Raw genomic sequence first — 25,491 nt, forward strand, 5'->3', positions numbered from 1 at the left:
TGTTTTGTTTGAATCATCTCCTTTCAGTATACAATACAAGCTTTCTCCTGCGGCATTACCTATGTGAATCTTTAAGTTAGGATATAATCTGTGTATCAAATTTTGTTCAAATCTGTTCAGTTTTTGTATAAAAGAGTAACATGTATTAATCCATACTAACAACATTTCGCGTTTATATTAGTAGCGGGAAGTTGAATTTATGAAATAGGTACTCTTTATTTCGCAAATGTGGAAAAGCTACTGACTTAGCGACTGGATAAAATAAATGTAATGAGGCATTATATTTTGTATTATGAGTCACTGTTCTTAACGAGCTGATTTGTTTAATATTTAAAATATATCAAAATATTGTTTAATAACTTTTGGTTATTGTGGTGGTTTTACTAGTCTCCAAATTGGATGTCGGAACTATGAATCTAAATAAATAGGTAAGTATTTTGTTATATTGTGTACTTACTCATTTTTATATCTATTCAAACGTCAAGCATCAAAATTCAAGCGTCAAACAAAAAAAAATTTAAAAGTTTATTATCTATTTTTTGGTTATTTACTGATTTATATTCTAGGATTTTTAAAGAACAGGTAGAAATTATTATATATTAAATACAGTTTCTAATAAAAAACCGTATTTAATCTCTCTAGACATGAATTTCTTGTGTATAAATTTTATTTAATTTCGGATTTTACTTATTATACCTAAGCTCTTAAAATTTTAAATACGTTGACTATAGTCAACGTATTTAAAATTGCTATTGTAGGTATAATTTTAAATGTTATCGCTTTATATTAATATAATTTGAAATATAAGGGGTATATACATATAATATAACATTTAGAAAGAATAGATCTCTAGATAAATTTAGGTTAAATTATTGTTCGTGTATTGGAACAGGGGAAGGTTTCTGATTGAAAGTAAGCCTAGAGTCCTATTTGAACCCATAGGTACTATAACAAGGAGACGGCAAGGGTGTGGAGTCCTCAAATCAAACAGAGGTTCCGCGTGTAATTAGATTACTCAAACCCTAGAGCATATTACTTAACCATCGTCGAGAAAAAAAAATCCATAAGTTTGAAAACATTTTTTTTTTAATTTGTGTTAATATTTAATAAATCGTTATAAACAATTTCTTTTCAACTTTTATACATTGTTAAATCGCTAATTTAATGATTTCTAACTTTTTAACATTAAATACGTGGAAATTTTTTGTTCGCATGTGGTTGGAATTAAATAAAATTTAATATATCAACAAAACACTGTGCTCCTATTAAAAAAAAAAGATTTATTTTAATAAAATTCTAATAATTATTAACTAATTTAAAAGTATTTATAAAAAATTCAAAAGTACAATAATGAACATAGTATTAACATCCTCCAGGTTTCTAAATATTCCTAGCAATATTATGTAAACATTTGTAAATTATCCGAAATGAAGTCGGTTAAAAGTAATAATGAACACAAACTGTTAGCTATTGTAGTGAGAATTGAATCCACAACCAAACGATTACAACCTCAACGTCCGGACCACAAAGCCATCATGGCTAAACTCATCCATTGTAAAAAGAGCCGACAGCTTATCGACAAAAAAGGCTCAAGCTCACCTCACAACGTACCGGAGAAAAACCGGTTAGCGTTATTTCATTTCCGTTCAATTCAGTTTTTTATTAGAACCGAACCTTAAACGAGTTCAATGGAGTTCGGAGACACGGAGTGTGGAAGTTAGTTGATAAAGAAATACGAATAAGTAGACTGAACACTTAAATCCTTAAGATAAAATAATATTAGTATTATCAGTAATCTTAATGTGTAATAAGTTTTTTATTTTATTATATTGAAATATTGATGATGCTATAAAATTTATTTCGCATTGACTAAGATTTCAATATTTTATCCTTTTTATAATTTTCATTTAGAATTACGTCTATTTCATTTCTATCAGTCTTTACACATATTTACTCTACAGATGTTAATTTTAAATTCATTAGATCTAATAAGTATGGATACTTATTGGATCTTGTTTTGATGGAGTGTAATAATAATTATTTCTATTTTGAGTATCTATCTTCTAACAAATTTACTAATTGCTTACATAAAAAACATTAGTTAATAAATAAGGATAAAAGTTGAATATTGTGTGGATGTTTGAGAATATCATAATTATGTAATTCATATAAATATATATTTAGTATTATTACTTTAATTACAATAAATAAAATATTGATGATACTATAAAAAAGAAATAAAAAAAATATTTTATCTCCTATACAAAATTAATAAGTGGTTATTCAATTAAGATGTTTCATATATACATATACAATTGGAATTTCTGTTATATATAGTATATATTGTTTGTGATAAATAAGAAAAAATACTAATAAAAGAAAACGTTGAAGGAGTAAATAAAAACTCAACAACCACTACTAGTTTAGAGTGCAAAAGTAATGGCAAAAAAATTTCGTTACCTATTAAACTATAACAATGTACTTTCACTTTGTACTTTTAAGAAATTATAATACTGTTTACATTACATTAAATATTCCCAGATTCTTATTACACTATATCTTTGTTCTCTGTTTACGTTAATGAATTGTAAGTCTTTAGAGAGAAAACAACTGATAAATAAAAATTTTAAATTCTTGAATAATTGTAATGTGACAAATTCTTAGTTCTACAATTTAAAGAACTACTGAAAGTGTACTTCTATTATGAAATGCAGGTATATGTATAAATGAATAGTAACCCCAACTGCACTATCGGTATACTTTGGCGGGGTACTAATAAGTGATGTAGTGATGAAATTTGATCAGTTTCACAAAATTAATTAATCACAATGGTGTTTGTTAGACGAAACCGCATGGAAGTGGACCTGACAAGCAATGAGGATTAATCTCACCATTACTGACAATTCCTTTCCTCCAATGCTAGTACATTGATTCCATAGAGAGTATGAGGTATAATATTAAAAAATATGAATATTTAACAAAAAATTCTTTAACAGAATTACAGGATTATGATTCATTTTTAATTTCAATTATATGATATCAGAGCACATTAGTAGACAGTTAGATACCTAATTAGAAATCAAAAGTAACATTTTTAAGTAATTGTTAACTAACAATTTATTGTAAAATAATAAGCTGATTGAATAATTATTTTTCTAGGTTTAAAATGGTCACTTTGGGAAATTATATAATTACACAATTCATATTTACTATTCAGCTAAGTGATAATTTGATTGATATGATATGATTTATGATACCGTTATCTTGGTTGTAATATTAAAAGTAGTAACCATTTATGTACTATAAATGGGTACTTACTCCTTTTAATATTGAAAATGGTTTATGAACATCATAGGATAACATTGTGAAGCAAATATTCGTTGTTATTCCTGAGGATTAAGGTATTATGTTTCCGTACTTACTAATTTCACTGCCATTTCATCATATATATATATATATATATATATATATATATATATATATATATATATATATATTGATACATACAGCAGACCATGCAGACGACTTTGTAAAAAATTACGTTATAGTAAATAATATACTCCTCATACAGGAGTATATATTTATTTGTATTATTTGTATATTATAACGTTTCTTTCCAATTATAAGCGTGGGTATACAATGACATTAAATAATAACAGGGTTTTCTAATTAAGGTACATTAATTGCCAATTATTTTACAAAACTTCACTTTCCGATATAAGGTTACCTTTTTATTTTAAATTGATTTTTTTTTGCTGTAATGCAGAATAAAAATATAAAACCGGCCAGGTGCAAGATAAACTAGGTTCCATATATAAATATGAGATAAAATTACCTTGTACGTATAATATTCTAATATTTATATATAGAACCCAGTTTATTCACGTTAGTACATGTATACGAGTTCGTATACATGTACTAATGTACTATGTATGTATGAGTATACTGATTGTATTTCTTATTTGTAATAGATGTCTAATATTATTGATATGGCAATTCGGAATGTCTGTTATTTTGGGCCATTTATTTATTTATCCATTTTTTATTACAGGTATGTGTACAAGTAAACTTTAGGGAAATGTTAGAATACTGGAATGTGGTCCTAGTATTAGTTGACATATTCACATACTAAAATTTACATATATACACAAATAAATATACATATAAAAATAACAAAAATACTTACACATTTATAAGACATACTATATTATACATGAAGGTGAGAATACTAGATAATACTTGCTGGCGTAATTGTGGTTACTCTGTTTCTTGGAGGGTTTTTGATAATTTCTCAAAAACTGCGATAGAAACATCATCATTCCTCATTTCTCAGAATCAAGCTGGAAAGACCCTATTTTATTTATTTCTATAGAACTTAATGAAAAGATAATTTAGTTTCTTTTTTAATTACCACAGAAAGGCTCTTTAAAATAAATCATTGGCATTAATTAAATAATCGATGTTTTATAAATATGTTTGGATAAATTATTCGTTTGTTTACTATCTTCTATTGAAACAGAACACTTTTATCTGAGTATTTTTACCATGTATTGGCATGAGTATATTGCGGTTTGTTCATTTAGTCTTATGATACTTAAGAAATGAAACTAAATAGTAACTGTATACTATATTTATTATTTTTACTCTATTTTCACATTTAACAATTTCGAATTGTAACTCGCCTCAGCCAGGAATGAAACCAAAGGTGAAATCGACATTAAAAAATAAAATCTTATACTTTCACAATGAATAGAGTTAATTGTGAGGCAAATGAATGAAGATAGGATTTAGTTTTGGGGGTTTTTAATGGGCGTATTAAACGTATTAGATGTATGTCTTTTATGTATCGTAGTATGGCATGATATCATACGATTTTATCGTTACGATGTAAGACGAGTGTAAAATGTATGTAATTGTATAAAGACGTTTTTAAATTTTTGTGCAGTGCACAATAGAGTCACGGAAAATAAAAGCGTCTTTAAACAATTGCAATTAATTTTCTTTCCTATTACATGGCTGCAAAGCTTTGAAGGCTATTAGACAGCAGTTATTTAAAAAAAACTAATTTAAGAAACAAATTGTGTTAAGTTAATTACAAAATTTAGTTGCACAATATTGGGACCGTGATATTTGACTTTAAAATTCTACAATTATATCATTAAATATAAGCATACTTAAATAGAAAATCTGTTTGCAATATCGGAACCAATAAAAAAATGGAAATTATTGAAAATTGTGAAAGAAATGTTATCAAAACGGTATAATTTTAATCATTTAAAATAATTGGAATGAATGAATAGTAGGAGTTGCGACTATGACGATATTACACTACAGTTAGACATGATTTCGATATGTGTTTATAGTATGTATGAAATTAAAATAAATCCGCATGTATGTTTCAAGGTAGACTTTGAACGAGCCTGCGGTGGATACATATGATCTGTGATTACACTTGCTTTATGTTATACTGTAATAGATAGGTACATAAGTTTAATGATTATAATGGTGGAGTTCAAAAAGCTATTTGAAATGTGAGTTTAGAACACGCACTTTCTTTATCATGTCTTAGGTTAGGGTACTTACTATTTGAGTTACGGTTTTACTAGGTCCGTTCTGATATTATCAATCACTTGTCAAATCCAGTAATTGACAAGTACTCGTGAAAAGATGACACCTTTGGGACTTTCATCGTTTTAAAAATATTTTTCGTAATCAGTGTCTGTTACTTTGCCTCATTAAAATAGAGAGACTTATTACCAAGATCCCTTGTGTTGGTAGTATATATATATATATATATATATATATATATATATATATATATATATATATATATATATATATATATATATATTCTTTATATTAATTAATAAAAAAGGATATTTTCCATATCATTAGTGACAAGGATAATTTTAATTTGATATTATGTGGCCTATATTAGACTACATAAAAATAAAAAGGAAAATTTTAATTAAAAATGTATCTAATAAATTGGATTTAGAACGTGTACATTACGTACATAATGTATATATGTTGTGCGTAATGTTGTGTATAACCAATATTGGCAATTTGCGTTATTATTTATTAATTGGTAATTGGTAAGGTTATATACCTCCTATAACAATGTTACAGTTAATAGAATATTTTTCTACGTATTATGTTCTGGTGTAGGGATATATAAAAATTAAAACAATTAGATATAGGCGGGTACTTAAAAAAATATTACCTGCGTAGAGCACTTTTCTCCCTTGAAATCCATAAGTCGAGTGGGCCCAATGGTATTCCTCCAATTGTGCTTAGGACGTGCGCACCAGAGTTGGCTCCAGTTCTTACGAATCGTTTTCGGCTCTGCTACTCATCGAGCATAGTCCCAAAGTTTTGGGCGATTGCTCTGGTATATCCGATCCCTAAAAAGGGAGATCGTTCGGATCCAGCTAACTATTGGCCCATAGCTATCACTTCCTTATTCTCGAAGGTTATGGAATCCATCATTAACCATCAACTGCTGCAGTACCTAGAAGACCACCGGCTGATCTGTGATCGCCAGTACGGCTTTTGACAACGATGTTCGGCCGGTGATCTTTTAGCTTACTTAACACACCGATGGACAGTGGTAATCGAGAATAAGGGAGAGGCTTTAGCTGTTAGTCTAGGTATTACGAAAGCCTTTGATCGGGTGTGGCATAGAGCGCCGATTTCGAAACTACTCTCGTTTGGGCTGCCTGCAAAGTTGTGAATTGGTTCGCCAGCTTTTTAAGGAACGTAGCATTTTCATTCTTTTATCTCTTTTACTGTGTATTATGTGTATGTTTATATTGTAATTTGTGTGCAGTAATGTAAATAATCTATCTATCTGTCATTAAGATTGTAGCGACGGAGCATACTCTGATTTAAAACCTGCGAATACTGGTGTCCCGTAAGGCCGTGTACTATCTCCGACCCTGTTTCTTCTGCATATTAATGATATATTACAGATCAGTAATATTCATTGCTATGCAGATAACAGTACAGGAGATACATTATACATCGATCAGAGTAGTCCGATTCAGAGTGAGACAGTATTTCACGTTGAAACACCGCCTGAAATTGTATAAAGTTTAAGTCAGGCCGCATACGGAATACTGTTCTCACGTATGGGTAGGAGCGCCACAGTATCAGCTCCTTCCGTTAGACCGCATTCAAAGTCGTGCGGCTCGAATTATTGAAAAATTACAAGTATTTTAAATAATATTTTACAGTCGCTATAATGAAGTTTATCAAGAAGTCACAATATAAACAGTAAATTACCTAGTTGAGTTGTAAATGGTATGATATGGTAAATGATTCTTATATAATTTATTAATAATTTAAATTTCCAAAAATATTTTTAAATTAAATTTATATATTATATAAATTTATAATATTTGCCATTGTCTATATAGTATCAATTACTTGTCTATTTTAACTTACTTATTTCACTAGGTATAAAATATAACTATACCTAAATCACTAGGTATCTTGTAGACATTGTAAAAAATTTTTTTTTTACTTCACCTATTTCTTTGTTTACGATAAATACCTAGCTATATTTCAGTTTTCAATTTTTCTAGAAAAAAATATTTAAATTATATAAGAGATCGCATTAAAATCTTTTGAGTAATTTTAAAATCTTAGCAAATAATAATATATCTGTACACAGAGAGACGAACGTGACACCGCAGTGGGCGACAATCTTTTATTAGACGTAAATACAACTTAAAGATAATAATAGTCACATATTTAATAACATTGCAATATTTATTTCGAATACCTATTGTAAAACTATGTTTTTTTTTTTAAATATTAAGAACAAGCGCGAATTCATTTTTTTAATAATGTGTTACATGTAACTATTAAGACCCGGTCATGGGAACGAAGTGGCGGTTTTACCCGTGTTTTTGTCCGCGTGACCAGGATATGTTTAATAACCGGAATAAAGTTGTAAAGTTAAAAAGTTGCCTATAACCATCTTCATCTCTTATATCATTATTATCATCCTGTAAACCAAATTTCATAATGATTGGTTAAGTCGTTAAGACGCTATAAGGTAACAAAAAACAAACAAACTCACTTTCACATTGTTTCATATTATATTAGTAAGGATTAACTTTGTGCCCGCTACTTCGTACATGTGGATTTCAGGAATCGGAAAACAAATGAAATAATTTTGTGCAGACTACTGCACAAAATTATTAAACTATTTTGAGTGATATTGAAATAAATATGCAACCAGACATTGGCTTCTATTCCTCTTATTAAGATTTCACATATTAATTTTTCTTAATTATCTTCCATATACAGATATCAATTAATAACAATTTTTAACTGACTTCGAAAAGAAAGAGGTTCTCAACTCGATTGTTTATTTTTTATAATGTTTGTTGCTTGATGAGTCTGTGAGTTGTAAATAGATTTCGAAATTTTTTCTTTTATTTCAATAGTATACTTATTATATTATATTAGTAACAGTAAGATAAAATATGAAAATTATGCATGAATCTATTTACTTTATATACTCCAATGGGAATATTGACACACATATATTGTCATTTTCATTCCCATCTTTTTTTCCACCTGTTTTGTTGTCGCCAAGCAGCTTATATGTCTCTGTTTGAAAGATGCAAAATATAATAATGAAATGGCGGCATAACACCTTAGTTACCTTTGTCTATCGGATGGGTCATCTGTTTGTTGAACCTGAATACGCCCATGCAATTAATCTGTATACACTAAGACTATAAACCTGTATGGAATTCAGGTCGTGTTATTGTACAAATGTTATTTGGATTCCAGTAAGTAATAGATTTTGCTCCACAAAAAAACACAGACTGCAATAGTGACAAAACTTAATTAATAGGCATAATTACATCTATGAACTATTTTGATTTAAAAACCAACTACTGGCAAAAAAATACAACTGATTTAATAACTTCTGCCTTTTTTTAAATTGGTTAATCAAGCTTTTTCTAAATATTTTTTAAATGTTAATAATTTTGAATTGATATTATTGAAATTTACATTTGTTTACTGAAAAAAAAACTAAACTTTTTTCTAGGACATGGTAAAAGAAGATTTCAGTTAATAACAATCTTTTCGGATACCAGGACTAAAAATAGCGGAATAACTAAAAACACTTTTTTGCGAGACTCTGTCGTGTTTATAGAATTATACAGAAATATAAAAACTTTAATCTCAAATATTATAATATAAATGTTACAAGATCTATTACGGATATTAAAAAGGCGTGACTATTTGAATAAATAGATTTATCTAAATATGGTTTTCTATAAATTATTATAGTGTATACTGAGTGTGTATATAAATACGTGTATTGAACGTCTATCACAATAATAAGGAATTGAAAGAATAAAGGTTCTTTTATTTGATTTATTATACACATTCAGACAGTAATTTTGAATTACACGTCGATGTAAGTGTATGATTGATAGCTATCTATACTTATATATAACAGTTATTTGTGGTTAGTATTTGCGTAGGTAGGTAAATATCTACACTTACGTAAGCACCACAGATAACTGTTTTGCTTGTTCAACATTAAAAATATAAGCATACCATCATAATGGAATGGTGATAATAAATACGCAGACCCACGAAGGCTGTGCACAATTGAAAATATTCCGTCGAACAATCAAGATAGCCCGCCCATTGTTAGTCACGCTACGCGAAAACATTGTTGTCAGCTGAAACCTCCGTCTACTGAGAGGAAAGTGTAAAACATTTATTTACGTTCAATAAACGTCAATATCAACAATATTCATTTTAAATTATGAAACAACGTTTTATGATTATAATTTGGTTTCATTGAAGAAGAATTCATTTCATGAGTCAAAACATATTGCACAATGACAGGACTTACAAGCAGTAGCTAAAGGTAACAGATTCTGTATTTTTAATAACTACATTAATTAAGATTATTTTATTTCTGATAATAATTAAACAAATTTTAGTTCTTTAGATGTTGCCTATAAATTTTACATTATAATATTTGGAGTTTAGATAATACGTAATAATATTATCTCAGACTTGCATACCCAAGGTGCTTTCTATGACATAACTAGATCTCGCTTATCTATAAAATAAAGCTTTATATTATAACATGGTTGGGATATTATTTATATTGAAATATACCTACTTGAGCGTGAAAGTTAAAGAAAATATTTTTTCTGCAACAGAATATTGTGTAGATGTGGATCGCAGATATTTTATAACATGAGGTACTTATGTTGTACGAGGACGAGCATACATATCAACTACCTACGCTTTTACATGCAATAACATTCAAAAGAGATAAAGAGCAACGACGGAAAATATGTATAAAGACTTGTCATAATTGCCTTTATTAGGTATTATATCTCTAGACCTATTCTATTTATGCAAGCAGAAGTGTAGGAAGACCCTGAGTGTGTATGGTATTTATATCACAGTGTTTTACCTTGCATAATACAACAAAAGTGTTACAATATAAAATTTATAGAGAATATTTTTTATTTGCACTACTATGTTACGCATCTGCAATACTGTTATCTTTAACGCATATATAGTATAACAGCGATATTGTTATTTTTAACGCATGTATGCGTATTATTGCATATATCATAGAGAGTTGGTATGAGTGCAAAAAGGCGGCCTTTTCGCACAGAGCAATATTTTTAAGAAAACCTTTGGGTAACGGAGCCAATGATGGTAACAGATATGCAAAATAATGAAATGAATAAAAACATATAGAAAAGAATTTTGTATTCAAATACGAAATGTACGAAATAATCTATACATAGGTCGATTAATGCATTATAGCTCTAATGATGCTTGTAAAAGTTTTATATTTCGATAGTAAGAATAGTAAAGAAGTAATCATAAAATTTTGAAAAATGAAAGGATGAGTATATATTAGAATTATAAGAGAATATATTAGAGAAGTGAAGTAGTAGTTCATGTATGGAGTAATATACTAAGTTTAAGAAAACTATGAATTTTGCTAGGTGCTATCTAGATGTTATTGATTTATATTAATGTATACTGTTATAATTTAATAAACAAACTGATGTGGCGGTGGATCATTTTATAAAAAGTTTTACCTGACACTTGTATTTCACTACGAGCAGTACTATGAACTTCATAGATTATAATGCGACGTTGACAACCATATCCGGTGCTTGTATGTTGCCGCTCCTGAGGATTGCTATCTTATGTTGGTAATTTCTCCAGCATTCATATTTTTATGACTATGACAAGTAATTTTAAAATATTACAAAAATTGGTTCTATTATTTATTCTATCTCTATTTAATTAATGTAGGTGGTAGATAAATCCAGTTGGGACGGTCTAAGGTTAATCTTAAATCGAAAAATAAAATAAAATTAAACTATACCATTAAAAATAAAGTTATTTTTGGTAGGAAAAAAATAGGAGGAGACTTTGTTTGAAATCTTAATAGTTATTTATTTTCTTTATTTATTTAAATGCTTTTGTACATTTATTTTTAATATAGTTTCTTTACCTATTGATAAAATTTGGCAGACAGATTCTTTTAAGAGACGAAGAAAGGCTTTCTTATAATTCCTAAGGGAGTAGAAGACAATGGAATTTGCGCAGTTGATTTCACAGGAAACAGTTGTAGATAAAGTTTCAAGTTTTACATTTCAATATTTACAATAGGCATAATAAACTTCAAGGTTTTCATGTCATTAAAATTAAAATCTGGTTTTATTATACTTATAACTGCTCTCTTGGTTGTGTTTGTAATTTTATAAATGCTATGCTTATTAAGGTATTATAATGTAAAAATCAATAGTTTATAGGAATAAATAATTCTTTATTTTTGGTTGTTTGAGACCTCTTGGCGTCTTAACATCTCACACAATTATCATGAATTTTGGCATTTCATAGTATTTGGAATAGAGGAGGATGATATCTTAAAAGAAAAATACTTGCAATTTTGTATGGCCAATATGTTAACAAGCTATGTGCGCGTGGTTGTTTATTTTTTGTTACTTTTTAGATTATGCAGTTCACGCAGACGAAGTTCCAGGATTAGTGACTAACATATAAAAGCGAAGGTATTTTGAGTCTTACCTATTAAAATATAGAACGAAATACATTATCAATATATCTTGTTAGCTTTAACAGTGTATAATACAATAGAGTGTAGTTAATATCTCCATATGATTTGGTCTAGAATGAAAAAGTGGCATATTCAACAAAATATTCGTCTTGATGTCTTGATTGTGTCCTAAATAAGTTAATTTATGACTGTGTTCCATGATTAATTATACTGAAATAGAGTTTATTTGGGACAAAGCTTTTTATTTCAGAAAAAAATGTTTTCTGAAATAAAAAGCTTTGTCCTGAAAATAAAGAAGTGAAATAATTCAAGAAGTATAATGACTTACATTTATTTTCAACTTATTGATTGATAGATGATTGATATGGAGTTTCTAAAGCAAGGTTAGGTGAGGAGCATTTTAAAACAGTTTTTTAATATAACCTTTTGATATTTTATTTTAAAAATGACCTACTAAGTTGAAACTCTAACAGGTAATTAAAATTCGTTGTGTCTGCGCATATATACCAAAAACGTGCTTAAGATATAAAATTATTAATACCGGGAGGCGACGATTTAATACAGGGAGCGTATGATAATTAACTGGTTAGAAAAAGACAGAATGGTGCGTCTCTTTGTTTAGTTAAAAATTGTAGTTTTTAATAATTACAAATTTAATTATTCAATACTTCTAAATTTTGAGTTGAGTCACTTGGATTTTAAATTATTTAGAAAGGATCGATTTTCTGAATTATTTAGTAGAGTTGGAAATTTTATTTTAAATTAATTAATTTAATAAAGAAATATTTATATATTATAGTTTTTTTTATTATAGGAAAGTTCTGATTATTGTTGGAAATTTTATAATGGAACTGGTACAAATTTATTAAATATTCGTTTTACCTTATATTGTCATAATTGAAATATATATATTATTGAATAAAATTGTTACTAGATGCTCTTTATACATGCATATTTATTTAACAAAAAATAATATGAGAACTCCTAATTAAGGTAATAGGAGCAAAACAATAATGTTTAGAATTTTATCTCTCTACCTGTTTAACTGTTGTCTGTCTGTATGTTTGTGCCGGCATCATGTAAAAATTACTACGCGAAATTAGACTGTTCATAGTGTCGCAGTCGTATTATTTATAATTTTACTCAAAATATGTTTGAAAATAAATGTTTCATCTTACAATTAGTATGTTATCTAGAAGTGATTATCTCCTTCCATTTCATTACTTTACCATTTCTTTGATAAACTTATACACAGACTTGCTCAGTAAAGTTGTATTATGCGGAATCAAACCTGCAATTATTGGAGGTAAGACAATGTGTTAAGTTGCTACACTAGTAAGACCTTAATTTCGATAACAAGATAGGTTATTTAAGTCAACAGTAAAGAGGTTCGTTTATATACAATTTAAAGGATTATGTGAATGTAATGCTATTTTTTAATGCTGTTTGTAGTATCGACAAGTTATAAGCAAGCGAGGTTCTCGAGAGGCAACTTCTTACAGGCAAATGCTATCTAGGAAGATCCTCTTGACTTGAATGTGTGATAGTCAAGGGACTCGGCTGCTCATGATTGCTTCTTATGGTACTTTTTCGCTTTTAGAACGTTTCATAAAACTGTTCTTAAGACTGTGTCCAGTAGTAAAATAGCTGAATTAATGATGATAATGCTATCGATTGAGATCACTAGCTGTTTATGCAAATGACTTGGAATTCAAATAAGATAATAATTCTATATAGAAGGAAAGTAGTCTTTATTGTTTATACATAGATATGAACAATAGAATGGATATTAAAATCACCCAAAACACTTTCATTTACATCTCTTTCAAAGGTCGGCTGTATACTTATTTTGATAACATAGAGGGTAAATGAGCATACGGCTCGTCTGATGTTAAGTGATTACCGCCGTTCATAGGCACCTGTAACATCAGAGAAATTGCCTTTAAGGGAGGAATATTATATGAAAATTTTAATGTTGTATCTGTTCGGAAATAGTGCATTTTACCGTGCATTCAAGTAGACTTGTTTGTACTTTACCGTATATATCAGGCCACACATATCAAATAACGAGGATGGGATGCTGAACAAAGACATCTTCAAATAAAAAAAATACACTTGTCATATCTATGATATAGCTATATATTGAATGATACCTATACTGTATGTTGTTTATTAAATGTCGCATCAAAATAGTTGGAAACCTTATAAATTTAATCATGTATGGCTTATTATGCATTTCTGGGGACTACGGTGTGTAGTTTCGCTGTTTGTATTGTTTTTTTTTATTAATGCATTGCAGGGAGTCAGTGAATACAGACGGCTCAGGATCGTTCCTTATGGCAGTCTATGGGGGAGACCTATATCCAGCAGTGGACGGAGTCCAGTACCTGTTATTATTGCATAAAACAATAACAGTAATAACAGATATTATGTTTGTCCTGTTATAACCCACGCTAATATTACTTATAGTAATGTGTTTAACCAATATGATTATTAATGAGTATCATTATGATATCACTGTTCGAAATGCATGGTTGTGTTTCGGTTTGAAGAGTGGGATATGGCGTGAATTTACTGGGTACAGAGGAATAACACCTGAGTCCTCAGGAATGGCAGCGCATGGGGGGTATCATGGGCGAAACAGTATAATCTGTTATGTCCATGGTACTGCTCATGTCTATAGGCGACGGTTACCACTTTCCATCAGGTGGGCCGTCAACTTGTTTGCCTTCTAAGTTGTATAAAAAAAAAAAAAAAAAAAAAAAAAAAAATTAGATTAAGGGAAATAAACTTTAATCCGCCAAAAGTATTTTATATTTTGTTACACAAAAATAAACTTCCATTTTGTCAATATAATTAAGAGGCTACGAGAGGATATTTTTTGTTACAAAAGTATTATCAAAATCTTTTCATATTTTGTAAACAAAACATACACAATATACACATTAAAAAAATCAAATTGATAACTTTTTTCTTTTGAAATCGGTTGAAAACAAAACAAAGTTTTTTTTTTTTATACAACTTAGAATGGCAAACAAGCTGACGGCCCACCTGATGGAAAGTGGTAACCGTCGCCTATAGACATGAGCAGCACCATGAACATAACAGAGCACACCGTTTCGCTCATGATACCCCCCTGCGTTGCCATTCCTGAGGACTCAGATGTTATTCCTCTGTACCCTGTAAATTCACGCCATATCCCACCCTTCAAACCGAAACACAGCTATGCAAACACAACTGCTTCATGGTTGAAACACGAATGGGACAGAGGTACCCATGCAATCGACTTTTGTACAAAGTCTCCCTCTGGTTTTAAGTGTTTTAACCGTTATTAAAAGTTCTTTTGACTATTTTTTTAGGAAATCCTATTAATATTATAAATATGAAATTTTGTAACGATGATGGACGAATGTTTGTTACACTTTTTTTAATACCACGAAGGCGGCAAGCAAGCATACAATCCGTCTGATGGTAAACGGTTAATGTAGCCTATGTACACGCACGTTGCCAACTTTGAAGAAACCTTAATATTATACCCTTTTTGAAGAACAAAGGCACTTAAGGCAAGGACCTCATTCCCATGAACACTTAGGTTATAGAATGAGGTCCCTGCCGAGGTTTTCCCAAGAGACTACAGCATGGGTTTCTTTAAAAGGGAGGTAAAGAGGTTTCTTCAGGGTCAACGACGCGTGCGTAATACCTCTGGTATTGCAGGCGTTCATAGGCTACGGTAACCGCTTACCATCAGGTGGGCCTTATGCTTGTTTGCCACTTTAGTGGTATAAAAAAACCTGAGCGTTCGTGAGAGAATTTTTTTGAAATTGCACTGTTAGTGTCGATGGTAAGTTTTGCGATGATAAAAAGTAACTGTAGGCATCATTTTAAACAATTCTTTAGAACTCAATCTGTTGTTATACGAGCGGTAGAACATTCAAACGGAGGCAAAGTATGGCCATAGATTTAAAAGCTCGACACCACCAACTTGGGATCGTTGACTAGATATCCTAATTTTACACAAAGGACACTTTATGTATTTACTGATTCACACGAGCTAAGCCGGACGATATAGCTAGTCTATATCTATACTAATATTATAGAGGAAAGATTTGATTTCTTATTTGTAGTGAATAAACTCAAAAACTATTTAACCGAATTTAAAATTTCTTTCATCTATAGGAAGCTACATTATCAGCGAGTAATATAAGTTATATTATTATTTTTGAATATTCTATCTATCCATGCGAAGACGGACTGAATCACTAGTGTCATCCAATTTTATAATGACAAAAGGCGATAAAATTTTCGAAGTCATGGTTATCAATGCAAATATGTGGTTTTGTGGATCATGTGATTGATAATTGAATTAATGGTTAATTCCGTCGAGCAAATCGTTTCCCAAAGCAATTTGGTAAATCGGTCGGGAGCCACGTCGACCTAAACTGATGAGCGTTATTGCACACTCATATATTTTGCTTTGTGCCGGATCCAACGAAATGTGTAATCTCCTCATGGGCCACTTCCAATAGCCAGGACGGTGTTCTAATATTTATGGACAAACGAGGTAATTAGTTATAGTGATTAATATTAGAAAGTAACGTAATGATTGTCAAACTATCTTAATTATACTAGCTTTAGAAATATTATTAAAATAACAAAACCTTATTCACAGGAATATGATTTACGTATGTTAATATTTTCTGTATTAATTTGTAATTATGTAGTATGTGGTAAATTTCCAAGTGTCTAATCATAAATAAAAATGTTTATTTGTTGTAATGATCAATATTTTGTATTAACATACAGGATATTGAGGATCAATTTTTAGCACAAAATTGAGCTCAAGCCTGATTGACTCTGGTTAGATTTTAATTTGTAATTCTTTTATAAATTTATTATTGATAGTGCTATTTTCAGAAGATAGTATTTTTTCATAAAGGTTTTGTAAAATTAAATAAAGTAGTTCAGTAGTGGTAGGTTTGGTATTTATATAAGTTGAGGTACTCCCCGTGCCGTGTTATAATATTATAATGTAATAGTTCTTCGGAGGTCTTATTATGCTTTTCGAGATAATATCAAAGTTGACTGGACGAAACTTTAAGTATTCGCCCTAAAACTAGTAATAATATATGAAATAATAAAGGAAGGGAAGTAAATTATAGAGATTGTCTCTAAATTCGGCCGAAACTTTTCAAATTTGAAGTGTTTTTACACTTTATATCGTTATACGAAAACATCACAAGAAATTTTAAATTTATATAGCAAAAGTCGCATAATTTATAGTAAACATATATAAGTGTATATAAAGTTCCGTGAAAAAAGTATTTTGAGAAATATATTTTTTCCTGTTCTTATTAACTTGCTAACCATGTATGTAATAAATGTATACCATTAAAGTAAGCTTCCACCTGCATTCTTCGGCTTCTCTCAAGCATAATCTTTATCTTCATTATTCTAGGAATTTCGGGAAATCCTTTACTATAACTCCATACGTTATATCCATGTTAGATAAAAATTAATGTGTAAAATAGTATTAGATATCTTCAGATCAAATAGAATCGGTGTATGTCGATTATTTAGCTTCTCCAAAGAAAGATTAATATATATGAATACTTAAGTTGGAAAGATTATTAAATAAAATTATTAATATTTTATCTTCAAAAAATATTAGTTCTTTTATATCTATTATTATTACGAAGAGGAAAGATTTGTTTGTTTATAATGGATAAATTAAAGAACTTTCTCAAATTTCTAGAAGTTTCAAAGTTCAAACGAGAATTTAAAAAAATCCATTTATCCGTGCGAAGCCGGGGTGGATCGCTAGTTAGTCATAAAGATGCACAATACCAACCATTTGTATATACAAGGCAAACAAGTTATTGAATTTTTTGGCTAAAATTACACCCGTAAAAGAAAATCCCAAAAAATTAAAAATCCAACAGATATATAACGCTTTAAATTAAATGAAACATAACCATGAAAAAAATATATATCAGCGTTCATAAAAATGCTATCCAACAGTTTTTAAAGTTACAATTTAATAGACAAATTGATAACGGAGTGGCACTAAACCTTCATTCAGAGGCATAAAAAAGCATGTTCAAATTGTTTTTGCACTAGTATTATTTGTTCCAATTCGAGAGATAGAATAATTTTCATAAAAGATAAGAAAAAATTATTCCTGTTAGGAATGGTGTATTATAAATGTGGAAGCGAGTTTATATACGAGTATTATATATCTCTTGGCGTCTCCGAAGCTTAATTAATTGTCATTAAATTTAGCATACACGTAGTGTTTGGATGGGGAAGTAGATTACTTTTATCTAGATTAGTTAATATTTTCTTATGATGTGGACGATTACAAACTGTTACTAAAGTGAAAGTTTGTTATGACGTGTGATAATTTAGATATTAGTAAATTATTTATGCTTGATTACCTAGACCGATTTTAGTGAAAAAAGACGCATAGGCAGACCATATTATAAATAAAAAAAATATAATGTACTTTCTACCCTACTACGCCAATCTTGCGGACGTTAGAAAGAAAATGTAACTACTATACTCTTATACATATATGTATATTCATGTGCTCTATCATAATTTCTAAAATACTTATAATTCAACAAATGAGATATCGTTGGAGCCGTTTTGATCGTCCATTAGTTTTAAGCTCTAGACCATATATAGTCATGAACTATGACTATATGTTGGGTATCAAATGAAAGAGCTTAATTATGAATTAATAATAAGTACATTTCAAATTTTTGTGTGGTTCTGGCATAGAATGGGCCACCTCTTCCTTTCTCGTAGGTATTGAAATAGGCGACTAAATAAACTTAATGGACGAGGGATAGGTAGCAACGTCGTTTTAAAACATCACTGTCAAGTGTATGGGGGAGCTTACCCTTATGGGGGAAGCCTATGTTCAGCAGTGGACGGTTAAAAATCGATGTAGTAATGATATATGTATAATAATATAGCCCATTAATTGTTAGAAAAAGATGATACAAAAATACATTTCAGTATCGTGATGAACGAGGACAAGCACTTTGATACTTAAGTCGGCCGGGTCAAATGTATTGTAATTCTTAGTTATTAATTTAATATTGAAAATTTATTTTTTAAATTATTATTGACTAGCTTTTTTCCCGCTATTTCGTGCTTGTGGATTTTAGAAGTAGAGAAACCAATAATAATTTTAGATGGTTGTATTAAGATAAAAAACAAATCTGTTTAAGTTAGATCTTCAGAAGCATAGCTGCGAAAATTGTAGCAAATTATTGTTTAAGCGTCTATTGCTTTTATTAAAATACTGCATATAATTTTTTTTTTTAACAATCTCCCATCGTCTTGATACATTTAATAAATTAGTAAGGTTATAAAATTATGTATTTCCCCTAGACTGCTTTCAGAATGTACCATAGGTACCATATGTATATCAGAGGGAGACTTTGTACAAAAGTCGATTGCTTGGGTACCTCTGTACCATTCGTGTTTCAACCGCGAAGCAGTTGTGTTTGCATGGCTGTGTTTCGGTTTGAAGGGTGGGATATGGCGTGAATTTACAGGGTACAGAGGAATAACACCTGAGTCCTCAAGAATGGCAACGCATGGGGGATATCATGAGCGAAACAGTATACTCTGTTTTGTTCATGGTACTGCTCATGTCTATAGGCGACGGTCACCACTTTCTATCGGGTGGACCGTCAACTTGTTTGCCATTTTAAGTTGTATAAAAAAAAATTTACAAAGTCAAATGATAATAAAATAAGAATATATAGGCCTGAGAAAATTACTTTCTTTTACTTACTTTATAACTCGTATAACTTCAATATTGATTTACAAATAATGTAGTTAATGTGTGTACAATAAACTTTTCGTAACTTTCTTGTTAAAGAAGAATTAACACATTACTTTTCAATAAGTACGAATAAGAAACTCATTGTTCTATTAATTATAAACAGATTAGACTGTAAAAAATATGTTATAAGCGTTAACATGTAATTGTAGTGCCTGTATAATACGTTTGTAGTAATCAATTTTCTTAAATACAGAGTTAGTCCTGACCTCGCCGGGTATTATGTTATCTATTCGTCCATCTGCTAACCAGTGGTTTGTATTTGCTGGTAAGCCTGGCGACTAAACCCTAACACCTCGTATACGAACCGGGATTTTCTTATCCGTACAGTCAGCTTCTACTTGTCTTAACCGCTATTATCACTATTTTGTATAGTTCGGATGCTTTAGCAAAAACCTTAATATTTATAATCATGACATTGATCTTATTTTTAAGTGATTTAAAAAGAAGGTTCAAATTCGGTTGTATTTTTTTTTGTATTTTATATTATTTATGTTTGTTACTACTTAACTCTGTCAATTATAAACCGATTTGGAAAATTATTTTTTTTATGCGTAAGGATATATTTACAGTTTGATTCTATAGAAATTTTATGAAAAGGAACACAATCTTAAATTACTGTGTCTATGTTACCTAGGCAATGAATGTTTATGTTGCATAACATATAAATTAAACAAATTAAAATCAATAATATTAATTTCTTTGTTTTTTGAAGTACTTTACATTTTAAATATATTTTCATTTGATTGAACCAAATATAAGGACCATTCATCTAAGGGTATATTTTCCACGTGTCGATTGATTGAGTTAGTAAAGCTGAACTTCTCATCAACAATTTGATTTAGGTTTGGAGTTCGTGTTTCTACCGTGAAGCAGTTGTGTTTGCATGGCTGTGTTTCGGTTCGAAGGGTGGGATATAGCGTGAATTTACTGGGTACAGAGGAATAACACCTGAGTCTTCAGGAATGGCAACGCATGGGGGGTATCATGGGCGAAACAGTATACTCTGTTATGTCCATGGTACTGCTCATGTCTAGGCGACGGTTACCACTTTCCATCAGGTGGGCCGTCAGCTTGTTTGCTAATCTAAGTAGTATATATAAAAAAAAAGAGTATGTACAAGATGGATCATGAGCTTGACTTCTTCGATATTTTTATCTAGTTCACGTGAGTAACAGTTAGTGTTATAGCCAGTGTGTAATGACATCGAATAAAATATATATTCGAGGTTAGTATACTATGTTAACCAAATTGATTTCCCGGGTTCCAGAGTTTTCAACATAGAATTAGAAAGTACTTGTATAATGTTATGTACAAGCTAATAAGCAATCTTATTTACTTCTGATCAAATGCTTATATTGTATCTCAGAAGTCACCTTCCCAGTGTACATACTTAGTCTTTAGCATAGTCTAATACTTTATTGGTAACAGATATTGTTATTTTTTACACACTCGGTTTCATTATGCTACTTATAACGCCAAACGAGCTGGCAGCCCACTTGATGGTAAGCGATAACCGTCGCCTATAGACATAAACAGTACCGTGAATACCATAAAGTATACTATGCCGTCTATGATACCCTTCTTGTATTGCCATTTGTGAGGTCTAAGGTGTTATACCTCTGTACTCTGTAATTTCACTAAGAAGATAATTAAAAAAAAGAATAGTAAGATAGGAATAATTACATTAATTGACATATTTATAACTATTCATGTCAACTCAATCAACTATTGGGATAATAGAAATATAATTGTGCGGTATAAAGTATTATATATTTTTAATACTTTACATTGCATTATAATATTTTGGTACTACAATTACAACAACTTGTACAACAATTAATCCATTACCCTAAGATTGTCTTGAAAAGATTGCTCGCAGCAATAAGACCGTCTTACTGTACTTACGCAATTGTATCGTTATGTTTGTTAATTGTCTTGTTTATTTCCTATATTGTATAATGCAAATAAAGTATACTCATTCATTCATTATATTTTTGTTATTGTAAAATAAAAAAAAAATACAGAAAAAATTGTATATAACACTGTTTGATTTAATATATATTTTTGTAAATATGAATAAAGAAGAACAAATAAATAAATAAACGAGTTGCTATAGAAAGACTCAAAGAGCCACGAAACTCATCCTATTTTATAAATATTAATTGGAGTGCAGGGTAAGTACTCAAGAGTTTTTCAGTCTTATATAAAAAGCGGAATCAAATGATGGAAAGTGATTTTAAATGGAATATTCAGATGGATTGACCAAGCTTTTGAAAAGTCCTTAGCGATATTGATAATTTTAATAAATTAAAACCAGCTAAGAACCCATTGTGTCTATTACTAGCTTTTCAACTTCGTTCGCGTGAATTTTATATATAGGATGGAAGTATTACACTCCATTGCAGTTGTAAAGGGTATCCTTTCATTTATCTAATCATAAGACAAAATTTATAGTGCCAAAATTTTATACAGTTTTACACATGTTTCAGCTCCCGTTTCAAACAGTCGTTCTTAATTTTTTTTATTTTTATCATCTTACAGGGCTGTTGTATTAATTATTGCAGTATTAACTATAATAATAACATAGGTAAAAGGTTATTGGGATTACCAAACTTTAGGAAATAGACTTTACGCGGGCAAAAGCTATAGAAACAAGATTAAATGTTGATGAAAGTCCAAATTTGCTTGTATGATCGTGATCATGTTAGACGGATGGAGGTTGTTAGTAAAAATGAACGAGCTTAATAATGGGCAATAAGGGAGTATTTAAAACGTACAAGCTCGATTATACATGCTAACGATCTTGCGCACGCCAACCGAAGAGCTTTTAAAATGTAGAAATAATAAGAACTCAACAATTCCTGTAGTTAATAGTACTTACTCGTATACTTCGAACATTGACAGTTTGTTATAGTTACATTATTATACACATTATTATCTATACTAAGATTATAAAGAAGAAAGATTTCATTGTTTGATTGTAATGGATAAACTCAAAAGCTACTCAACTGTCTTTAAAAATTATATTATCTATAGAAAACTATATTATTAGTGAATAAAATGGCCTATGTTATACTTTTTTTTAAATAGAGACCCTTACGACAATTACAATATTGTAGCTCAATCAATAAAAAATTTAGCCATTAAAGCTAATATAAAATACTAATTTATCTTTCTATCGGTCTACTTATGCGAAGCGAGGGTGAATCGCTAGCATTACATTAGAGTCAGTACAGTCAGTAGAAAATTAAACATACGTGTAAAAATATTACACGTATGTTTAATTTTTTAGTATAACTTTTGTAGAATCCGTAGAACAGCGGTCAATAATGGGGTCGATCTCGTTTCATGAAAACATGTCTGTTTAAGAAAGTCACATTCCTATAAATATTATAATACCCTCCAATCGCGTAGTATTCTACCGATTCCTCTGACATAAGAAAAGACAGACAAATGGTCGGCCCAGTCCAACGTTTACCGCATAACACTCTGCAACGGGTTGGTATTGTGTGCCTATTTACTGGGTGGAGAATTCGTGAACCCCCTGGATATTCCCTAGTATCGTTCTCAAGTGTCGCGAGTGATTGTTTACCCAATATATATATGTGTGGTTTGCACGAATAGACCATAATAGATCTGCGCCATTGTGACGTTTACGTGGCGTGGCTTCCTGAAACCTGGTGCATCTTGAGCGTGTACCGCTTACGCTAAATCTGCAGTCAAGTTGAGTCCATACCATTTTGACATACAAACTTCTTTTATGGGACTTAGAACCCGGGTCCAGCCTAGGGCTCATATTACTTTCGCGTCCACTTGTGGTAACATATATTACAATTCAAATCAGCCACTTTCCTTAACAATGTCTATAGTATATATCTCAGTTAATAGGGACCAAGCTGTGGCTTGACTGCAGTGATAGTATGCCGAAACGAATCTTTAGTATACAACTTCAATTTATTCAGTATTAAAACAAGCATATTCCGTTTTGCAAAATAGCCATATTCTTAAATATACATATGAACGAGGAGATATTTTATTGTACCTTACTTATTGATTACTCACGTTTTTTTTGTAAGTAGAATACTAATTACTACGAATTCTATAAGAGAAAGAATTTTTAAATTCGGATAAGTAGTTTTTTAATTCTGTTACAAACAAACATACGCACTAAAATTCGATTTGATTCTATTTATGATTAAATAAAACTTGAATTTAAAACGTGGAATCATTAAATTTTCTATTGGAATACGTAATTGTTTGATCTTCATGATATTTTATATTATAAATGAATTGAACACTATCGATTAAGAAAAATAATTTCAGAAAATCAGATGATATAAAAATCTTCATTTGGAAGTCGTTTAAATATAAAATAATTAAACATACATTTAAAGGGTTTGCTGCGGCTTTAGTTTTCAATTACAATTGGTCACTTATGAGATTTTAGAATTTTTTAAAGAAAAAGACGTAAAAATAAATTCAGGGATCTCAAGACAACTATATTACATATAAAGTACGTACTTTTACTTCAATTTGAGTCTTCCAACCGATCAGATCCTTTATAAATAAGTAAGTACATATTTATGAGATTCGTCAAAAGAAATTTAAGCTGTTGTTTGTTTGTATTTACAAAGCAACAATTTAATTTTTTTTTTGTTTCCGTTACTTATATAACATATACTTTGTTACATAACATTATGTGTATATGGATTTATTATTTACCTTAGGTACCTTAAAATAAGACATTTTAAGGTACCTATACTAGTAAATACAGATATTTTAATGATAGATGCTGTCATTTATTTAAAAGACATTTGCGGCACTTCAAGCAAATTATGTAATACGAGTATGTTATTACTAAATATTTACATTTAGGATTTTTTATTACTAATAATTGTTTTAAGCTGTAATTTTTTTATTTGAAAATTAAAATAGTATCAACAAATTTATTACTTTCTAGGCACAATAAAAATTGGTTCATTACATGACAGCTAGTTTTTTTTATAATATTGGGAATATTTGATAATTTACATTATTTATTATGAGTGTTTACATAGCTAATTTTATATGACTTGGTGCTTATAACTTTTAGTCTTGATACTTAATACTAGATACAAATTCAGACTTGCTGTTCCGAAGTATCGTTTATAATAAGTTAATAGGTCTTTTATGGCAATGGGCATTATATGTTATAATAAGATACCGAAGGATATTTTAGATCTACCTTTTAATAAAATTAAAACTGTTATTAAAAACATTTATTAAACAAAGCCTATCACACACAAAATGTACACTACAAGTGTACTTAAATGACAAATGTCCATGGTGTTAGTCGTACACGCACGGGATTTTTCATGAATAGTAATTTTAAACATAGTACATTCAAATAAATACACATAATGTTAATAGTGATTTAAAGAGGTTCTCCTTAGCAGATAATGACTTTCCGACCCCTGCATTTATAAAAAAAATACGATTTAAAAGTGGTTGTAAACAAGGCGAGTTGTATAAAAATTATTTGAATTCGAAATAAAAA

At 29.7% G+C, this 25,491-nt stretch overlaps 1 long non-coding RNA gene across 1 annotated transcript; it reads left to right on the forward strand.

The window, feature by feature from the left end:
* The first annotated feature begins 8,469 nt into the window (after positions 1 to 8,469).
* Positions 8,470 to 14,656, forward strand: LOC128201878 (uncharacterized). Its single transcript, XR_008253487.1, has 4 exons — positions 8,470 to 9,907; positions 12,035 to 12,092; positions 13,550 to 13,679; positions 14,397 to 14,656. It is a non-coding gene; the product is annotated as an uncharacterized LOC128201878 (long non-coding RNA).
* The last annotated feature ends 10,835 nt before the right edge of the window (positions 14,657 to 25,491 follow it).

The sequence above is a fragment of the Galleria mellonella genome, unplaced genomic scaffold (genome assembly GCF_026898425.1).
Source record: "Galleria mellonella isolate WM207_F2 unplaced genomic scaffold, CSIRO_AGI_GalMel_v1 utg64, whole genome shotgun sequence".
NCBI lineage: Eukaryota > Metazoa > Arthropoda > Insecta > Lepidoptera > Pyralidae > Galleria > Galleria mellonella.